The following is a 21288-nucleotide window of genomic DNA, read 5'->3' as shown; positions in this document are numbered from 1 at the left end:
GCGTTCAAACGGCGAGCACTCCAAGGGTGGCGGGTTCGAGTACCGGCCGCTGCCGTTGCGCCATAAAAGCGGATGGCGGCGGTATCAGTTCCCACCGCCCCGCGACGCAATGCGTACAGTAAAGTCGGAGAGTTGTTTTGCGTATTAGTCCGCACATCAAGCACATTCACCATCGGTACTTGCTAATTGAGTTTACGACCCCGATCATCGGAGTGGCGCAGCAGGAGAGCGAATACACACACATGTATGCACACACACACACACACACACACACACACACACACACACACACACACACACACGGGCGCACTTACGCCGTCCATCTGTATGCGGTCTGCCTGCGGGACGACGCAAACGCGTGAAGTGAAAACCGATCCGCCATCAATAAGGCAACAGGTAGCATTGAGACGTTATTGGCGGGGCTCCAAAGCAGCTCGCGCACTCGCACACGGACGGACGAGAAACGAGGGTTCGAATCCCCCCGCCGGCGCCGCTTAATTTTATTTGACGTGCCAGACAAGCCTAATTGCCCGACGTGAAATAATTGATTCGGTGAGCGCGTTAAACGTGTGTTATTGTATAAACCAGTCGCAAGGCAAGCAGGAGCAGCAGCGGGGGCTCCGGCTGGATTTCCAAACTTTATGAGTCACCCCGGAGTCGTCTCCCCGAGTCGCCGGGAGTCCTTCGAGGCGATCGAGAGTTTCGCACGGCCCCTCGGCCTCCCTGCCCCGATGCCGAATGCCGATGATGCCGCCGGATCATTGACGTCTCTGAGTCACCCTGAGGATTCCCTCCGATCTTTTTGTCTCATCGGCCCCGTGGGAACTCAAGGTTCATCTCGCCGTGGATTATTTTATAGAGAGACCGTTCGACGACTGTAGGGTGTTCGATCGGGCGGTGTGTCGTCACGCTGATGGCGAAACCCGTCACTGATTCCCGATAGGTTACATCACTTTCAACTGCTCGGTTCCAAAGTCAAACTGCCGATAGACTAGCGACATTGGCGTGAGTCTTTCGTAATCGGGCCTTCCATTTCGTGGGTGGGCTGCCAGGGCGCCTGGCCAACATTGAACGTACCGCGAACAAAATAAAAACGAGAACAACGAAAACAAACACCGCGGTTTGCTGCTTAAGCTCTGGGAATGAGTGGAGCCGTCGATGGTTCCCACGAGGCATTCCGATAGCCAAATGCAAAGAATGCCCTGATTCTTTGAGCCGCCCGCGATCGAGAATGCGAGCCGCCGATGCGAGGAACGCGTCGCCGGCTGATTCCGGGCTCCGCTCTCATAGCTCTGTCTCTCTCGCACTCGTTGGGTGTCCCGTGAGGGAGTGAGAGAGAAAGCGTCGAAAGCAGTGCTCGGAATCAGGACTCTCGGTGGATACCGAAGGGCGGTGTCGCCAGCCTCGTCAGGCGATCGAACCCAAGACAGCCGAGTTATGACTGGTGTCTGTCTGTCTGTCTGTCTGTCTGTCTCTGTCTGTCTGTCCGCCTGTCCGTCGCCACCTGGCCCTGATACCATCACACCGACTGGTCCGGTCGGCCGGACAAGTTTACAGCAATCGATATCGCTCGGAATAAAGCAATCGGCAGGACACACCAATAAAACCAGCCATTAGCGCCCCGACACCGGGCCGGCCGCCCGGGAGAAGAAGAAGAAGGAGGAGTGGAAATAAACACGAATGAACACGATCAAGGGCGAAAAAATAAAGGTTGGACACTATAAAATCGGCTGTCGCTGGCGCGCGGTTTGCGCAGCCTCGCAGTGCAGTGCACGGTGAATCAGGGAATCGAACATTTACGGCCGGTCCGCGTGTGTGCCCCCAAATCGTAAAGAAAACTCATTCGCTTCCGAATGTTATTATTATTTTATGATAAATCGTCGTCGAGTTGATGTATTTGCGATGGGCGATGAATACGTACTGTACGTCCAAGAGGCGGACTTTGGGGAGGAACGGGGGAAGGCACCTTGGCCCGCGCATATAAATTAGATAGAAGATTTAGACTGCCTTGAACCTCCTAGACGGACTAACTCACACAAAGCGGCGTGCGGACAGCCGGCTGGCGGACAGAGCCCGTCTGGTCGGCGCGGGTACCACCAGCACCATCTCGCGGAGCGCCGGCGAAGCTCGGCGACGCCCCACGCGGGGAGAGGGAGAGCCAGAGAGAGAGAGACGGGAGAGTGGCGGGGAGAGCGGACTCAAGGAGGAGAGAGAGTGGGAAGGCGAGGCGGAGTCTGCGCCGAGCAGACACAACAGGTCGGCGCGGATCGGACGCAGGGCACGCAGGAGGTCCTGGCCAAGCCTGGCGCGGCATCGACTCCACTCCACGCACACCAAGTAGTGCATATTGATGACCACCCTGCGCCCTGCGGGACGTTTTTGCGACCGCGATGCTCGCGAGCTGCTCAACCGAACCGCCCCTGGCTGCCTCCCCGCCGCGTAATTCAAGGCCGCGCGGGTTCGAATCCCACCAGGGGAGACTTTTCTTTAGCATTTAAATGACTAGGCGAGCCTCCCTTCGACGCGGTCGTCGACGTGGTTGTCGACGTGGCACCGGCAGCCCCGCGATGTCAAAGCGCCGAGCTATTTTTCGCTTAATGGAAACATGCCTTATTCAGAGTGGCCTCCATCGTGGTCGCTGTCCGTCGCCGCCTGTCGGTCGGAGGAAGTCTGCCCCACCGTCAAACCCACACGGGCCGGGCCGAGCGCCACCGCGGCCAGGACCTAATGGTCCAGCCATCCAGACATCGGCACAAACACTGCTCGACGCGGAAAAGCAAAAACGAAAACAAAACGAGGCTGGCTGGCGATGAAAAATTGCGCGCCCGCCTCTCCGAACAGTCGAGTGTACAAGGGCCGCACCACATCAAATGCAGCCGATATTTCATTAAAACGGCGAGCGAGCGGCGCACCTCCAGCCACGCGTTATGTGCGAATGAAAAAGCCGGCCGACATCGGCAAACGCGATGGAAGCGTGTCTGTCCGAGGACACAAACCCGGCAAATACACCGCCATGCATCATGTCATTGTCATGGATTCGCCGGCGGCGGCGTCACACAGCTCCCAAACAGTGACCACTCTCTGTGAAAAAAAAAGAGGACAGAGACACTTGAATATTATTATTTGTTTGTCTGTGTGTGTTGGTTGTTAGTATGAAAAAGTTGGGGCGTTTGCGGAATAAGTGGGCGCCCCGTGCACACGTACACACGCGAACGAGCCTTTTCGAACACTGCCATAGCATTGCCCGAGCATTGCCATGGACAAAACAAGTCTCGATTTATGGTGAGTGCGCGCCATAGAGTCATCCCTCTATGGTGTCACCACACACACACACACCCACACACACACACACACACACACCACACACACCACACACACACAAACACACGGAGCGACGCTTTCCCCGGAACGCGGAATACTAGTGTACACGGGCACGCTGTTTGTGTCTGGCCCGTACGTCTGTGTTAAATCCATAATGGGCTGCTGTTTCAAGTGCTCCCATAGCGCTTCGCCGCTTCGCGAATCAGGCTTCCCTTTTGAATGACAATCCGACACCGGCCCTTCATGTATGCAAACACCGCCGGCCCCCTCCCCCCCCCCCCCCCCCCTCCCCCTCCTCCCCGTGGCGCGGTGGCGCAGCGCACTGATTCCCCGCAATTGCCCGGCCGACACCTCTATCCGTCTATTTGTCTATGCCTTGCTATCCGACGGGACGCGGCCCCCCTGCCTGCTGCTGCTGCTGCCTGCCTGCCTGCCTGCCTGCGCTGCCTGCCTGCCTGCCTGCTGCGCTGCCTGCCTGCCTGCCTGCTGCTGCCTGCCTGGCTGCCTGCCTGCCTGCTGCTCTGCCGCTGCCTGCCTGCCTGCCTGCCTGCCTGCCTGCCTGCCTGCCTGCCTGCCTGCCTGCCTGCCTGCCTGCCTGCCTGCCTGCCTGCCTGGCTGCCTGCCTGCCTGCCTGCCTGCCTGCCTGGCTGGCGGGGTGGCTGCTGGCGCTGTCTATTTGTCCCTCCCTGCATAGATCTGTTCATATAAGCGCACGCCGCTCGCGATCTGTCTCCGTCCCGCCGCCGGCCCGCTCCCCCCCACACTGCCCTACTGGGTCATGGACTAGGTGAAGCGGCGAAACCGCACGTGCAACAACAACAACAATTGTGCGTTTTGTAAATTGGAGTCTCTCGATTTATAGAAAGTGTTTCCGCGCGCGTGAGGGGGCGGGGGAGGTGGCTGCATTATGCAACTCTGTTGTGGAGATAAAGCGACGTCACGCAGTCACGTGGGAGCCCTTCTTTGTGTCGTTCGCGATGCGTCACATTTGACACTGTTGTTGTTGCTGCTCGAGTCGCCGTACCTGCCGCAGTTCTTGTTGTTGTTGCTGCTGGGCTGGTCATCGTTCTTTTCTTTTTTTCCGGAGCGGTTTGTCTAGTGTGGCAGATGCGCGTCGCGGGGGGAATGCTCGACGAGGGAGGACGACGCAGTGCCGCGATACGGGTTCCAGGTTCCATTTTCCAGGCTCTAGGTTCCATTCTCCAGGTTCCCTCCCCCAGGTTCCAGGCTGGCTTCAGGTTCACGGCTCCAGGTTCCATCCGTAGCGCGTAGTGTAACCCGCGCTTTTGGCCCTTCCTTATCACGCTGGCACTTCCCTGCCGGACCCTTTTCCATGTTGATCGCTGCCTGGCCTATACCCGCCATGGCGAATTCACGTCCACATTCAGATTCAGATACTGCAGCGAGGCTAGTAGCGCGGCGGGCGTGAGGCGTGTGGGGCGCGGCGGGGTGCGGTGGGGTGCGGTGGCAGGGTGCGGCGGGGTGCGGTGGCGGGGTGCGGCGGGGGCAAAGAGGCCACTGGCCATAAATCCTGGACGAGCCTGCTGTGTTGGGCCAAGCCGGCCGAGCGCCACGCCACTGGCCACGCCACACACCGCCGGTCCTGCCACTGCCCTGCCCACGGCACACGGCAGATATCAATGTGTGACGTGTGTTGCTGCTGTTTGTTGTTGTTGTTGTCGAGTCCATTGTGACGCCACTGTCACGCACACGCGGCACGCCCGCGCGTCACGACGTCACGCCGCCCGACACCGCCCTTCAAATCCGCTGGAAAAAAGAGTGACAGGCTTGAAAAATCCTTGGGGCATGTCTCTGCGGTGTCCCCTCTAGCCACGTGACACGGTGCAAATGTGTGTGTTTGTGCGTGAGGGGGGTGGGCGGATGGTGGTCTTTCTGTCCGTCTGCCTATCAGTGTGTCTAGCTGTCTGTCAGCTTGCATGTCTGTCTGTCTGTCTATCAGTCTGTCTGTCTGTCTGTGGGATGGGGATGTCATGTACTCTATCGCTTTCGCGCCGCGCCACGCCGTGCCGTGCCGCGCCTCTAGTGACCTTGCTCTTGGGGCGCCATGATGCACGACCAATAAATTAATCAGCGCGCGCGCACTGTGAACCGCACCGTGGTATGTGGACCGCGGGGAGAGAGAGAGAGAGAGAGAGAGAGAGAGAGAGAGAGAGAGAGAGAGAGAGAGGAGGGAGAGAGAGGAGAGAGAGAGAGAGAGAGAGAGAAAAGAGAGAGAGAGAGAGAGAGAGAGAGAGAGAGAGAGAGAGAGAGAGAGAGAGATGCGCGTCCGTCCATCCGTCTGCATCCCCGTTCATACGTCCCCATCCAGCCAATCCTTCATTCTTGACCCATTTCAGCGGTCCGGCGTGAAATTCCCCTGCCACGGCCAAGCCCAGCAGAGCCCCGCACCCCCGGCCGCCCCGCCCTGCCCGGTCATCGGGCTGTGCGACCGACACGGCCAGCACCGTGCTCGAAAATGCTAATAAATCCCCGAACGGGCCAAACGGGTCGCACCCCCAGTGTGTGTTTTGACCGCGAGGTGTCAACACCGTATCGGTTTATGAATATTGATCAGGCCGACGGCACGAAAGGGCGGCTGACCGCTTCCTGGTGGCAGTGGCGAGGGGAGGGGCGCGCGTCGGGGTCAGGGCGACGATCGGGCCAGTAATGGAATCAATATTGATGTGGCGGAGTGTGTTTAACACTTTTAGCATCGGTGATCGGCGGCACGGCAGCCGCGCGCTCCCCTGGCCTGGACCGCAGCCTCCCTATGCCTTTATGGAGATGAGGCAACTTGCATGCACACTCACATCTCTCTCTCTCTCTCTCTCTCTCTCTCTCTCTCTCTCTCTCTCTCTCTCTCCTCTCTCTCTCTCTCTCTCTCTCCCTCTCTCTGGCGGGACACCTGTCCAGCCTGCCTGTGGGCCCTGCGGCTCTCGATGCTCCCCTGCCCCGCGGCCTCCCTCGCTGCCCACTGCAAAACCCACCACACTGTCAAACGACGACACTGATTAGTTCCCGATGCGGCCACGCGCGGCCCACTAAACGGCCGGCGTGTGATGCCAGCGAATTGTAGAACAACAAACGCGTTGCTTCTGTGTTTACGGAGCGGAATCACGCAAAATATTGTTGTTAGCCGCGGCCCGAGCGTTTTCGACGGCCAATCGTGGAGGGAGTGTGCCAATGTGCCGGTCGGCAGGGACCGAGGCTGGGGCACGCCCGGTTCAAGCGCGTATCCGGAGTCGGAAAACATGAGGTCATGGCACACATTTTGCCTACTTACAGTTCGGGTTGTATGACAATTTGCCTACCCACCAGGGGCGAAGGAGGGGTGATGTGACCCACCCCCGATTTGCACTGAAGGAACACCAGTAGCGGCCGGTAGGCGCTCAGTTGCGGCCTGCGATCTGAAGGAGGCAGTTTTCCGCGCGCGATAAAGGCACTCAGTTTAGTCGCGCGATGACACGAGTTATGGTGGCGGCGGAAAATGCGTGTTTTTGGGGTGCGCGGGGAAATGAGTGTTGGAGTGCGCGCGGAAAATGAGTGCCTTAGATGAGGGCGAAGACCGCTTTTTGGGTGGGGCCCCCTTGGGGTTTTTTAAAGTTGCGATTGTGCGGGGTGGGGGGTGTTTGGGGGGGGGATCATTGGGGTGGTTTGGGGGGGGGTTTGGGGGTTTGGGGGGAGGCCTGCCGGGGGGGGCTGAACCCCGGCCGTCGGCTTGTCCCGTTGCGGTAAGGTCCCTGCTTTATCGCAAACGCACAGATCCGGCCCTCCTGACCCTGTCTCTCTCGCACCTGTACGGGACGCTCCATGAGTGCAAGAGAGACAGAGCGACGACGAACCGTTCGGAATGGCTCGGCTACGCACCGGTTGGCCACCCCCGCACCACCCCGCGGTTTACGTGGAAACTATCCCCTCGCGTTTTCACACAGTCGGAACCAATGCCATGGATTTTCACGTCGTGCATGCCCAACCAGGTGCGCTAAACTGACATCTTTTTTCCCTGTCTCGTAAATCGAAATAAACCGAAGATCTTTTTTTCCTTGACACCAGACCGGTTCCTATTGCCGCTATTGGGACATTCCCACACAACTCCCCCGCGCCTCTCGGAAAACAATGCCCCCGACAATGCGGAAGCGAAAACAGAAAACACAGGAAGGCGCGAGCAGTGCAGAGCAGTGTCGAGAGGGGCGGGGTGATTTGGAGTGCGGCATTGTTCTATCAGGAATCAGTCCCCTTCTCCGCTGCCGCCGCCCCGCCGCTACCTCCACCGCCTTGCTCGCGTTCCATCGGGATCTCTGCTTGTCATCCCCGGGGACAAATCAAGCCTTTGTTTCTGGCGACGGAGCGACAGAGCGCGCGGCCGGCTCGAACCGCCTGCCTATCGGTGTCAACAGCGGCGGCGGGGGCGGAGACAGGGGCGGGGGTGGGGGCGAGCGGGGGCGGGGGGTTGCGACTGATTGGAACCGCCCCGGTTGCTAATTCGTGTGCCCGGCTCGAGGGGGTGAGAGAGAGAGAGAGAAAGAGAGAGAGAGAGAGAGAGAGAGAGAGACCCAATGTAAACAGCATTATGCGCAAAATGAGCATTCGACTCATCGCCAACTATTTTCGCCAAGAAGCAGTGCTGCCTGCCGCCGCCTCCAGCAGACTGATTCCCAAAGTCGTTCTCGTCGCTCTGTCTCTCTCGCACTCATGGAGCACTTTGTGTAGGTGCGAGGGAGACGAAGCGGTGAAAAGGACCCTCGGAATCGGTGCACAGGAATAACACAGCACACTATTTTCTCATGGCGAAAGCAAAAGCAAGGGCTGTAACACGTTTGCGCGATGCGTTGAATCGCTCCCCGCCCCGTCCCACTCCGTCTGCAGACTGAGGGTCGTCGCTCTGTCTCTCTCGCACCCATAAGGGACAGCCCATGAGTGCGAGAGAGACAGAGCGACGACTCTCGGAATCAGTCTGCCGGCTCGCAGCACGACGACAATAATGGAAATATCAGGATGGGTGCCGCGCACGCCAGGGTTTTACATTCACTCACGATATACCGCGTTTTTGCATTTCAAATTTTACCTTTTATTTTCACCTGTTTCTGTATTCAATATACAAATGTTGACACGTCTGACCCCGGATGCAGTTAAATCAAGTTGCCATCGCACGACGAAAATTCGTAAATATTTTTTAGCTCAGGTAAATTAGCCATCAATTTTTTTGGTGAATATTTTAGACGTTGTACCCGTTACTTTAACGGTGGTTTCTCAAGAAAAAACCTAGACTAACAATGCATTTTTACTTTCCCCATTGAATCTGAATCTGCGACGACCCTCTCCCAGTCCCTTCACTCCAAAGGAGTCGCTTTCGTCTGTCCATCTCTCTCGCTCCTATGGGGTATGCCGCACAGGTGCGAGAGAGACCACAGAGTGACGAAAATGACGGACTCTCTGCATCAGTCTATTGCCCGCCTCGCATTGCTCTCACAGAATGCGCCCCTATGTCGCGCCGAGTGTCCCGACGTGCAGAAGGCGTCTGTTTCATACAGAATTGCACGCTGCCTTGAAGGGCTAGGCGCTGCTTAATAGTGATCCCCTCCTCCCGGCAGACTGATTCCGAGAGTCGCTCTCCTCCCTCTCTCTATCTCTCTCACCTACACGGGACGCCCCATGAGTGCGAGAGAGACAGAGCGACGAAAGCGACTCTCGGAATCAGTCTGCCGGGGACCTTTGCCCTCGGTGGTCTTGGCGGCGGATGGCGGTCTGGCCCGGTCTGGCCCGCGGCTACCTCTTACCGTTGTGCGCTCCCCTCCCGATTCCTTTCCCCGCTCCTCCTTCTCTGTCGCTCTCATTGTTTCAATGTGTTGCGTGGCGTGTCCCCTGAGCATTTCTTTTCAGTAATGACAAGGCTTATTATTCCATTCCTCCCCCTCTTTTTTTTTCGTCTTACTTGTTCCACTCTTCTCTTTTTTCACCAATTGTTTTTTTCGGTTGTTTTATTTCGCTCGATTCCTCCCGCTGTATTCATTATTTCCTCTTCTCTTTCACTCACCGTTTGCACCGCGACGGAAAATAGAATGGTTTTCCCTGTCGGGGTGCCCCTGGCCGGTGCGGTGCCCCTGGGTGTAGTGCCCCTCGGCGCGAGACGCTGGCCGAGCTGGGCAGCCCGGTCCACTGGGGATGCTGAGCCGAGTCGGACCTTATCCGGCCACGCGACAATAATTATTTTTTCCCTCCAAATCCGAAACAAAAGCGCAAAAAGCTTTTCCCAGTGCCGTGCCCCGGGAGCCACCTGCCGCCCTTATTAATGGCAAGGCCGAGAAATCTTCGCCGATCGTCATTCACGGAGCGATGGCACGCAGCACCTGCAGGCTGATTCCGAGAGAGTCGTCTTCGTCGCTCTGTCTCTCTCGCACTCATGGGGCGTCCCGTGCAGGTGCGAGAGAGACAGAGCGACGAAAACGGCCCTCGGAATCAGGCTACTGGGGCGGCTCGCTTCCCAGCGCGGGGCGCCACTCGGATGAAAGCCGCGCCACCAATCCCAATCTGAATGTGGATCCGCGGCGAGGCGGACGACAATACGGGGAGAGTGGCGCGGCTGGGCGCGGCGCGGCCAATCCCAATCTGAATGTGGATCCGCGGCGAGGCGAGCGACAATAACGGGGAGTGGCGTGGCGGTGCCGGCGGTGCCGCGGGTGTCGGCCCCTCCCAGCTTCCAGCTTCCCTTCACAAAGGCTGCACCGCCTATCAGTCATCAGCGAGATGGAGTGCCGGGCAATGCACTTCACTCCGCCGTGTTCACCAAATTGGACCCTTGTTTCGGTGATTCGACTGTATTTCATGCTTTCGTCGATACCAGTTGTGAATACGCAGATTAGACTATAGATGAGCGAGTTTCGGAATGAACCTCAGCGAGGCACAGTGGGCGCAGGTGGCGGCCCCAAAACTCTAGACGCACTTCAACCTCCATAGTCGATAAACAGGACTCGAACCGAGCGTGTGACCCCACCAATGGATTCCTCGTTCGGGGAGCAATCCATTGGTGGGGTCACACGTTCGGTTCGAGTCCCATTTCACGACTCTGGAGCTCAAAACGCGTCTAGAGTTCTTGCCGCCTGGGCCGGCCTTCTGGCCCACTGTACGGGGGGAATGTTGCAGTCCTCTGACCTGATGTAAAATGCTTGGCGCTCCAGCTGCCCCGCCCTCGACAACTCGGACGACAAAGGCGGGGGCGACACATGCCCGCCCTCCAGCCTCCAGTCCTACAGTGGCTGTCCGCAGACCTCCGCAGACCGCGGCACCGCGACGCGCCGGGACGCGGATAATGAAATTCTCACCTCGCTGAGGCTTTTGAGGAATGGCAGTTGGAAACCACCTTAAATCCGCTGACTGTGTGTGTGGCTCCGCCTGCTCTGCAGACTGATTCCGGGAGTCGCTCTCGTCGCTTTGTCTCTCTCGCACTCATGGGGCGTCCCGTGAAGGTGCGAGAGAGACAGAGCGACGAAAGCGGCTCTCACTCCGCCGTTTGCTCGCGGCGACCTCCAGCACGGCCCGCGGGACCTCCACCGCGAGCACGCCGCCATCAATTGCTGCCGCTTTGTGACTCGTCGCGCCCCCCGAGGAATCCTCATTCATTTTTGTAAAGCCTCTTTGGCGGCAAACCGCGACATGCTGTGTACGGACGACGGCCCTTTTGCGTCGGACGCACAGCGGGCCAGAAGACCGTCGAAGGCGGTCAAAGTCCCGGGCGCGTTTTGAGCTCCAGAGTCCGCTAAATGGGACTCGAACCGAACGTGTGACCCCACCAATGGATTGCTCTCCGAACGAGGAATCCATTGGTGGGGTCACACGTTCGGTTCGAGTCCCGTGGACTGACCCTGGAGCTCGAAACGCGTCCAGGATGTTGACCGCCTCCACCGCTTTTGGCGCTCGGTTGTCCCTCACTCAGCCTGTGATCGGGAGGATAGGCAACCCGCGCAGCACAACAGCGCGCCGCACCCGTTGCTCCATCGCGGTGTTGTTGTTGTTGTTGTTGTTGTTGTTGTTGTTGTTGTTGTTGTTGTCGTTGTTGTTGTTTCTGTTCCACCGGGGGGTGAGGGCTGATGCTTGTTGCCAATGGAACAAAAGGAGACACCTAATGCATCCGAGGCGCCCCATCACCCTGATGAATCGATACCACCCTCCACCCATCATGTCCTGGAGACGGCGCTGCTGGTGGGACAGACAGACACCACCAAAAAACAACGACAGTTTCGTCGTAAAAACGAGGATAAAAACATTAAATGTCAACACACGTGGTGGTGGGTGGCGTTCCTCCCGTTTCCTGAAGTGCGACTCCTCTTATGTGATTCACAATTTAATTTAATTTCCCACCCCTGATTGGCCAGCACGGGGAGCGCTTTCGCCGCCTTTGAGGCGTCTCGACGCATCGAGGGAAATGTAAATACTTTTTCCTGAGTTATCGCCTTTTGTCGAGACGGCGCCGTGCGGAGGGAGAGAGAGAGAGAGGGAGAGAGAGAGAGAGAGAGAGAGAGAGAGAGAGAGAGAGAGAGAGAGAGAGAGAGAGAGAGAGAGAGAGAGAGAGAGAGAGAGAGAGAGAGAGAGAGAGAGAGAGAGAGAGAGAGAGAGAGAGAGAGAGAGAGAGAGAGAGAGAGAGAGGAAGTATGAATTACAAGAAGGATAAAAAGCATTAGCGCCGGCGCTGTAAACATGCCTTTGCGAATGAATTGAATGCGATAGAAAGGCGATGCGAGGAGCGCCACTTTGGAGGCGACACTGCTGCGCACTGCGGGGCCCGGCGACGCGGCGACGCGGCGGCGACAGGGGAGAGGATGCATAGGGCGGGCCAGCACGCGCGAGCTGCAGACTCTTTCCGAGAGTCGTCGCTCTGTCTCTCTCGCACGCGTGGGGCGTGCCCATAGGTGCGAGAGAGACAGCGGCGAAAAAGGACGCCCAGTGTAGCAGCAGTAGCTCGCAGCGCAAAGCGGGCTCCACAAATGAGATAGCTGCACAGGACAACGCCAGCCAGCCAGCCACCCCACTGGAGGCGTATACTTTCAGCTTGATTTGTGAGCAAGTTAGTGTGAATGAAATGTCTGTCGCTCTCTCGCTCGCGCCTTTCACGCAATATTTCATAATACTCCCACTACAGCCTGCCTCTTTTCGTCCGCTACTACTTTTATCCCGGCCACGCGGCCGCGCGGCTCGGCGCGCGAATGCGATCATTCAGTAAGTGCGGCATTTGAGGCGAGGAGAAAGCGAGGAAGGGGGGGGGGCGAATTTGCCTCTCGCTCTTTCAACCTGGAGCGGGGCAGTGGCAGGGCGGCGCGTGGCTGGCACAGTGTAAGGAGGCGCGCGGACCCGCAGCCTGCTGCAGGCTGATGCCGAGAGTCGTCGCTCTGTCTCTCTCGCACTCACGGGTCGCCCTGTGCGAGAGAGACGGAGCGACGCTGCTGCAGCCCTGTGCGCTGCAGCGCGCTGTTTGCTATTGGCTCCACTCGACGACATGCACACCGAGCCCTCCTTGAGCACGAACGCCCGGGACGACTGTCGCCGCGCTGTCGCCGCGCTGTCGCCCTGGAGTGGCCCGGCCGGCAATGAGCGCGCCGAGCCACGCCGAGCCGCGCCACCCTCTCGACACGCTTTCAAACAAAAATCTGAAAAAGTCCAAAGAACAGAGGAAGGGCGCGACCCTTGCTGCTGCACTGCAGGGCCCCGGGGCGCTGTGCTGTGCTGCGCTGTACAGTGTGCACACGACGACCTCGCGCCCTCCGCGCCCAAGGGCCGAAGGGCTCGCCGAAGGGCTCGCCGAAGGGCCGGCAGTCAGGTCAGGGAGCTGGTGACGCTCTCGAGAGGCGGGGCGGGGCGGGGCGGGGCGGGGCGGGGCGGGGCGGCCCTTTATACTAACTCGTCGTACCTGCCCGGGCGCTGCACACGCCTCGCTGCCCACGCGACACTCCGCGGCGCCGAGTCCACGGCGCGCCGTCGACGCGGTCCTCCAACGGGTCAGCGACGTCGGTGACGACGCCGGGGTCACCGCGGCCGGCAACCCCGGTGGGCAACCCGGGTGGGCAAACCGGGTAGTCGACCTTGTTATAGGCAACCTGGGTTGGCAACTAGACAACGTGGGTTAGCAAATAGACAACCTGGGTAGGCAACCTTGGTATTCAAACCTGGTGGGCGACCCAGGCAGGCAACCTGGGTTTAAAAAAAACTCGGGTAGGCAACCCGCGTAAGAAACCCGGGTACCGGGTAGGTAACCCGGCGGTTCGCGACCCGGGTAGGTAGCAGCTCGCCACGCAACGGGGTTGGCCTACAGTGCAGGCGCCAGGGCACGGCGCTTCGCGCGCGGAGAGGAGGGCTGTTCGGCTGTCCGTGTTTTATTGCGTTTAATATGTTCCTCGCGATAAATAACGACCGAGTCTCTTTCCGCCTGTCTGTCTCGCCGCGTGCGAGCACGTGTGTGTGTGTGTGTGTGTGTGTGTGTGTGTGTGTGTGTGTGTGTGTGTGTGTGTGTGTGTGTGTGTGTGTGTGTGTGTCGACTTGCAGTTATTGGGAGCGCGGAGTCTATTCTGCCGGCGAGAACTCGGAGAGGTGGTGCTGGAGAGACCCGGTACGCGCAGCCGTGCGGCGGAACACCGTACATCGCAAAAGAGTGGTAATAAACCGACGGACGCGTCTAGACACCATGCATATTTACTTAATAAAAATACGACAAGGTGCGCGCGGTCTTCTTGATCAGGAGTGCACATGTCTTTAAATTGACTTTCCACCCCCGTTCCTTCCCCGCCGCCTCCCCGTTCCTTCCAATAGCGTTGTTGCCAGCATCCGCGCCCCGCCGTGTGAATATTTAACGACTGTTTGCAGCGCGGCGTGCAGTCGATGATGTCAGGGCGGCGGGCCGCTCCCCTTCCTGTTTTGTTTTGTTTCGTTTCGTTTCGGACGCCTTCTCTTCTTTTAAACTGCGCGGCGCATACACTCGCGCTTACGAATGTGTGAGCGGTATCGCCCCGGGGACACGCACGCACGCCCACTTCCACACACAGACACACACACCGACACCCCCCCCCCCACACACACACACCTGGATTCTACTGCTCGGGGTGACACGAATAGATTGAAGGCTATAAGGCGGTGCATCTAGGGGCGGATAGCGGAGGCACGGGAAAGGGGTGCTCATCACAAACTTTGATGCAGAAAAATGGCGCTGTTGGCCGACGCGGGGGCCTGGCAAAGTGCGACTGTTTGTGTGAGTGAGTGGGTGTGTGGGCGTGTGTGGGGGTGTGGGAGGGGGAGGGGGAACTGTCTGGATCAGTGTAGGTACAACGAGTACGAAAAGAGTGCCGCGCCCCGGCTCCACCCCACCTCGTCTGGTGGGTCTGTTCTAGAGGTCTGGGGCTGGGGTGCCAAAAAACTGGGTTCGTTTTACCCATTTAGCGACACAGAAATTGAAAAAGTGAGACATCTGACCGAAAAAAAAAATATGCAAGTGTCACCGAAAAAAAGGGTGATACTCCAATGCAGGATCCAGAAAAGATAAGACATCAGCGCCTTTTTTTTTGCCTTGTCACTGCGTAAGTGATGCAATGCAAGTATTGCCCTTTTTCGATCACATTTGAGGTAGCGCGTTTTAATGGTCATCAATTTCCGAATCACCCTTTTTCGACCAGACTAGTCGTTTTTCCTTTGGGTCCAGGAAGGGCGCCCGCCTGGAGCGGCTGGGCATGGCTGGACCCAGGAAGAGGATTCAAGGATTCCAGGGGGAGGCGGGCCGGATAGATTGGAAGGGAAGGCGTTCCAATCCCAGGCCGGGCCCGGCAGCCCGGGCGGCCGGATTCCTGGATTTATCCCCAAATAACGCGGAGAGTGGCGGCGCGGCGGAGCGCGGAGTGGCAAGCACGGCCAGGTAGAAATACCTACTAACTGAGTTGACGTGGTCCCGCTGCGAGGGACATTAATATTGCAGGCTGCTGTTGCTGCTTTGATACCAACCCCTTCCCGCCCCCGCGGCCCCGCGCCACTCTGCCTCATTTTCTATCATCTGCTGGATTCCCGATTCCAGATTTCCTCCCCACCGGCACGGCGAATCCTAAAACCCCCTCCGCGAAGACTCAAACGAACACAGCTTGATATTTTATTCATTTTCAATTAGTTATTCTTGTTTGTGATTAGCGTATCGCAGCGAAGGCCCGTTCCGTTTTCGAAGGGCCGCGGGGCCGCGGGGCTGCGCACTACGATGCCTGCGATGCTAGCGGTGTGAATAAGTAAGAGAGATCTATATTGAAGGGCGGCTGCGCATCCAGCGGACTGATTCCGAGAGTCGCTTTCGTCGCTCTGTCTCTCTCGCACTCAGAGTCGTCCCCTGCAGGTGCGAGAGAGGCAGAGCGACGTGAAATCGACTCCCGGAATCAGTCCGCAGCATCCACTGCGCGTCGGGGAACAGCATCGAGCAAGAAGCAAGTCTAAACAGCATCAGCGCGTCAGGGCCGAGAACCTGTGGAGGGAACAATTTGGAGTTCCAGGATCTCCGCTTCAGCGGTGAGACGTCACGCGGTGCTCGTCCTTTGCTTGATCTAGTCAAAAGAGTTTAACGATTATTGGCTCGGAATTTTTCAGTCTTCCTGTCGGTAGAAACTGTTCCTGGTTTGTCAATAAAGTCTGAACGGATTCCCAGGACATTGCATACCTCAGCGTTCGTCGCTCTGTCTCTCTCTCACCCTTACGGAGAGCCCCGCGAGCGCGACAGAGACAGAGCGACGAAACGACACTTCTGATTCGCTCGACAGCTGCGCGTCGTCCGACTCGGCCCGACAACACGCCCTGCTTTTCCGCGCCGCGCATCCGCCACCACTCCACCGTGCCGCCGGGCCGGGCCGCGCCGCCACAGATGAGCCAAATAGAATATCAATTATTCAGGCGGCGCGAGTACGGCGCTGCACGCCACCCCCGGTTTGATGAACCTGCCGCTACCTGGCGTGCCCCTCCACACAGTGGGCCAGAAGTCCGGCGCTGGCGGCGCCAAAACTCTAGACGCGTTTTGAGCTCCAGAGTCGCCAAGCAGGAACCGAACGTGTGGACCCCACCAATGGATTCCTCGTTCGGAAAGCAATCCATTGGTGGGGTCACACGTTCGTGTCGTGAGTCCCGGTTAGCGACTCTGGAGCTCAAAACGCGCCCGGGGTTTTGACCGCCTCCGCCGGTCTTCTGACCCACTGTGCGGCCGCGCCCCTGGCACGACGACGACGACGGCGGCGGCGAAGAGTTGCCGCGCTTGTTCCCCGTCGCTCCTCTATTTTGGGCCGCGCGCCCCAATAATCGCCGCGCCGTTCGTTCGATGCAAATGCCGATGAATAATGGAGGCTCTTGCTGCCTCTGCTCTCCGCCTTCTCATATCCGGTCCGCCCGATCGCGGCGCAGCGCGCACCTCCAATGGCTCCCTGCAGGCCGCGGTTTGCGCCGAGGCCGCCGCGCGACCTCCCGGCAGCAGACTCATTCCGAGAGTCGTCTTCGTCGCTCTGTCTCTCTCGCACCTGCACGGGCACGGTGCATGAGTGCGAGAGAGACAGAGCGACGAAGACGACTCTCGGAATCAGTCTGCCGCCCGCCGCGGTGTCGCGGTGCAGCCGATGACGCCTCGCGGGAGAGGCGCCGGCGCTGCATCCATTTGAATGAAGGCATTGAATTTTAATAGGCGTGTGTGTGTGTGTGTGTGTGTGTGTGGTGTGTGTGTGTGTGTGTGTGTGTGTGTGTGTGTGTGTGTGTGTGTGTGTGTGTGTGTGTGTGTGTGTGTGTGTGTGTGTGTGTGTTCGCAGGTCGACTGTGTTCGCGTTTCGAACGTCGCTTGCTGAATAATTCCCCTACAAAGACTCACGCGCCGTTCGCCGCGACTTCACTTGGGGGAAGAGAGCGAGAAGAAAGAAAAGGACGCGTTGTTTGGGGTCGTGTCAACCGCATTACGATGCGGGCGCATTGTGGCGGCCTGCCTGTTTTCGCCGCTCCGTCTCTCTCGCACTCGCGGGGCTCCGCGTGAGGGTGCGAGAGAGACAGAGCGACGAACCGATCTTCCGAATCGCTCGCCTGGTTCTTCAGAAGCACCAGCGCCGTGGAGCGCCCTCTGCGCGGCGGGGCCGATTCCGGGAGTCGTTTTCGTCGCTCTGTCTCTCTCGCACTCACGCGGCGTCCCGGTTAGGTGCGAGAGAGACAGAGCGACGACTCTCGGAATCAGTCTGCCGCGGACGGCCACACCGCCGCCCCGCATCGCCGCCTCGCCAGCCGTCCACTTCCATCCACTCGTCTTTCTATCGCGGGTCGAGCGGGCCGGGCCGGGCGCCGCTCGGAAATCATCCCCTCGGCGACGAGGGCCTCGTCAACGAGCCCCGTCCCTCTCGCACCCTCACGGGGAGGCCCGCGAGTGCGAGAGAGACAGAGCGACGAAAGCGCTGCTCAGCCGGCCGCCGCGCCAAGCTGTCCCCGAGGAAGTGGCGATCATGGCCGAGAGTGTGTCGATGGTGGAGAGCGGCCGCCTGCGCAGCCCGCGCGCTGGAGCCATTGTGACCTTTGTCTGTCTCTCTCCCTCTCGTCGGTGGCCGAGCTCGTTACCTCGCACGAGTGGCGGGGCCTCGGCCACTCCAGCAGGCGTCGCTCTGTCTCTCTCGCACTCATGGGCCGTCCCGTATGGGTGCGAGAGAGACAGAGCGACTCGCGGAATCAGTCCGCCGCCCCGCGACACTCACGGCCTCGCCCATTGATCTCGAAATAATTGCTGCTTTACTTATTACGAAACTGTCAGGGAAAGAAACTGCCGACGGAAAGTCACCCCCGCGGAGACCTCGCCTTTGCGGTGCAGTGCGCGGCCGTGAGCAGCCAAGCCTAAGAATTAATATCAGGTATTTGCGATTTGCCGCAAAGGCATGCCCGTCCCGGCCCGGCGGGGCCCCCATGTAATTATTTGGGAAATGCTTTCAAAAGCAATTTGCCAGATTTAGAAGGGAGAACACGCATGGGTGCCACCAAAACGGCTGGAGACAGGCGGGGTGGGGGCGCCGCGCCGCCGCCGCCACCGCCGCGACTTGGGGCGGGACAGTCAAAGGAACGGCCGGGGTGAGGCTGAAGGGTTGAAGGGCGCGGCGGAGAACGAGAGCAGAAAAGCTCTAAATGCAGGAATGACTTGATAATCGTTGGTTAGGCTCGCGTGGGTAGTTCGGTGGGGAGGAGGGCGCGGAGGGCGGCGCCGCGACGCCGCACAGTGGGCCAGAAGACCGGTGGAGGCGGTCAAAATCCCGGACGCGGTTTTGGCTCTAGGGTCGCTAAATGGCACTAAACCGAACGTGTGACTGGATTCCTCGTTCGGAGAGCAATCCATTGGTGGGGTCACACGCTCGGTTCGAGTCCTGTTTAGCGACTCTGGAGCTCGAACCGCGTCTACAGTTTTGGCCGCCTCCGCCGGCCTTCTGGCCCACTGTGCGACGCCGGGGGCGTGCGAGCGAGTTCGTCTGTAACTAACGAACAGGTGGCGGCGCGCCGAAAGGGGTTCGCCTCGGTGACATCGGAATCTGGGATCCAGACGAATTATAGCCTCATTTCGAACTAAATTGTTTCCCACTGTTTAATTCCGGGGGCTTTCTACTTTGGCGCTCGCTGCTGTGCTGTTGTTCCGTTCGGCTGGGGAGCGCCACGCCCACGCTTCGGCCCCGCGCTCTACGGATCGGGGATTGTAGCCACCGAAGTGGACGAAGCGAATTAGAAACAGCATGTTGGGAGCAATCCTTGGCAACTTTCAGCAGCACGCACACTCACACACGCACACACGCTCACACTTGCGCGTCGCGGACATGTGAGTCGGCGACACTGCCACACTCTGCTCGGGACGGCTGGAGGAGGGGTGGTGGGGGGCACACAGTGGGCCAGAAGACCGGTGGAGGCGGCCAAAACTGTAGACGCGTTGGCTCCAGAGTCGGTAAACAGGACTAGAACAGAACGTGTGACCCCACCAATGGATTGCTCGTCGAATGAGGAATCCATTGGTGGGGTCACTCGTTCGGTTCTTGTCCCATTTAGCGACTCTGGAGCTCACGCATTCGGGACTTAGACCGCATCCACCGGTGTTCTGGCCCACAGCAGGGCAGACGCAGGCGAATTAGCAAGTACCTCTTCGATGATGCACCACCGTAGGCTCACTATGGTTTTACGTCAGTCTGCCTGTCCGTCCGTCCGCCCGCCTGCACGGCTCGGTTACACTTTTGCCGCGCGATTCCAGGAATGCCATTAAAAATGAAATGTTTGGTGGGCGATGGCCGAGATGCGCGATGCGGCGATTGGGGACCCGTTCCGTTGCCGTCGACGACCAGTAGACTCGTGATTCCGAGAGTCGCTTTCGTCGCTCTGTCTCCCTCGCACCTGCAGGTAGAGCGCCACGAGTGCGAGAGAGACAGAGCGACGACAACGCCTCTCAGTCTGCAGTCTGCAAAAAGAGAGGCTCGCCGTGACCTTTCGCTCCATGCGCTTGCTGCTGTTTTCGCGCGACGGGGGAATATAATTATTATTATTACTGTTATTGCGCAATTTATGGCGATGATTCGGTGATTTGTCGGGCCGCTCGCAGGTGAGAATTAATCGGGAGCGAAATACGATCACACGCCTCGGTTTGTGTTTGTGTGTCCCCCGAAATGTCGTCCTCCCTTTTCGAAATGTTACTCCGTGTTATTCCGTGATGACACTCTCTCTCTCTCTCTCTCTCTCACACACACACACACACACACACACACACACACACACACGAGCGCGCGCTCGGACACACACACAGTCGCAATCAGCATTTTTCCTGTAGCGATCGGTATTCGAAACCTCCCTCGGCCGGCCCGCCAACTGCAGCGCGGCGCGCCTCGCCTCGTCCATTTTCCCTCTTTTTCTCCTCCATTTTTCTTTTTTCCGGTCTTTTCCCTTCGGTCGAACTGGTTCTACTTCCATCATTTAGCCGTCGCGCCTGCCTGGCAGTTCTCTTCGACGACTGACGGTATTATTCGAAGATTCCTCGTCCGTTTGCCCGCCTGTCTGTCCGCCTGTCCGTCTGCCCGTCCGTCCGTTCGTCCACCCGTCCAGACAGTCGCTTCTTTTTCTTCCCGAATCGATGCCTGCGATGCTCGGGCCGAGGCATGCGAAGGGCTTCTGTCGAAAAGCTAATAATTGGGTGAAGGGAATGCCTCTGGCGGGGCCGACCGCGCCGCCGGCCCGCCAGCAGACTCATTCCGTCGCTCTGTCTCTCTCGCACCCGCACGGAGCGCCCCATGAGTGCGAGAGAGACGGAGCCACGGCCTCTCGGAGTCGGCCTCGGCCTGCCCGGCCTGCCCCTCGGGGGGCACCTGGTGCTGCAGGTGACAGGGAGTGAAGAGTGCAGGGCAGCTTCTTCTTTTGTTGGCGCACATCCGCGGGCACCGCCGCGGAGCACCGAGCTCCACAACAACAGCGTCAAGTTGGCGGCCGCCCCGGCCCGCACCTGCAGCGGTCGCGGCCGTCGCCAGCGGGCGGGACTCGCTGCGTTAATTTAAATCGCGCTGGAGGAAGAAAACCACGCGCTCGTGGCTTTTCTTTTTCACTTTTTCCGTGGTCTCGGTTGAAAATTTTTCACTTCCCTATCAGTTTTTCCGGCTACTGTCTATTATGAAAGGGGTGAAGCACAGTGGGTCTGAAGACCGGCGGAGGCGGCCAAAACGCTCGACGCGTTTTGAGCTCCAGAGTCACTTCACAGGACTCGAACCGAAGGTGTGACCCCCACCATTGGATTCCTCGTTCGGAGAGCAATCTATTGGTGGGGCCACATGTTCGGTTCGTACCTAATTTAGCGACTCTGGACCTCAAAACGCGTGTAGAATTTTTGTCACCTCCACCGGCACCGGTCTTCTGGCGCACTGTGCGAAGTAGCGCTCATTTTCTACTCGCAAGAGCAAATCGACAGTAGTACTTTTCATCCTTTTTTGTTTGTCCTCCTGC

The sequence above is a fragment of the Thrips palmi genome, unplaced genomic scaffold (genome assembly GCF_012932325.1).
Source record: "Thrips palmi isolate BJ-2018 unplaced genomic scaffold, TpBJ-2018v1 HiC_scaffold_16, whole genome shotgun sequence".
In the NCBI taxonomy this organism is placed as follows: domain Eukaryota; kingdom Metazoa; phylum Arthropoda; class Insecta; order Thysanoptera; family Thripidae; genus Thrips; species Thrips palmi.
The sequence above is the reverse complement of the archived record's forward strand: the minus strand, read 5'-3'. Positions refer to the sequence as shown.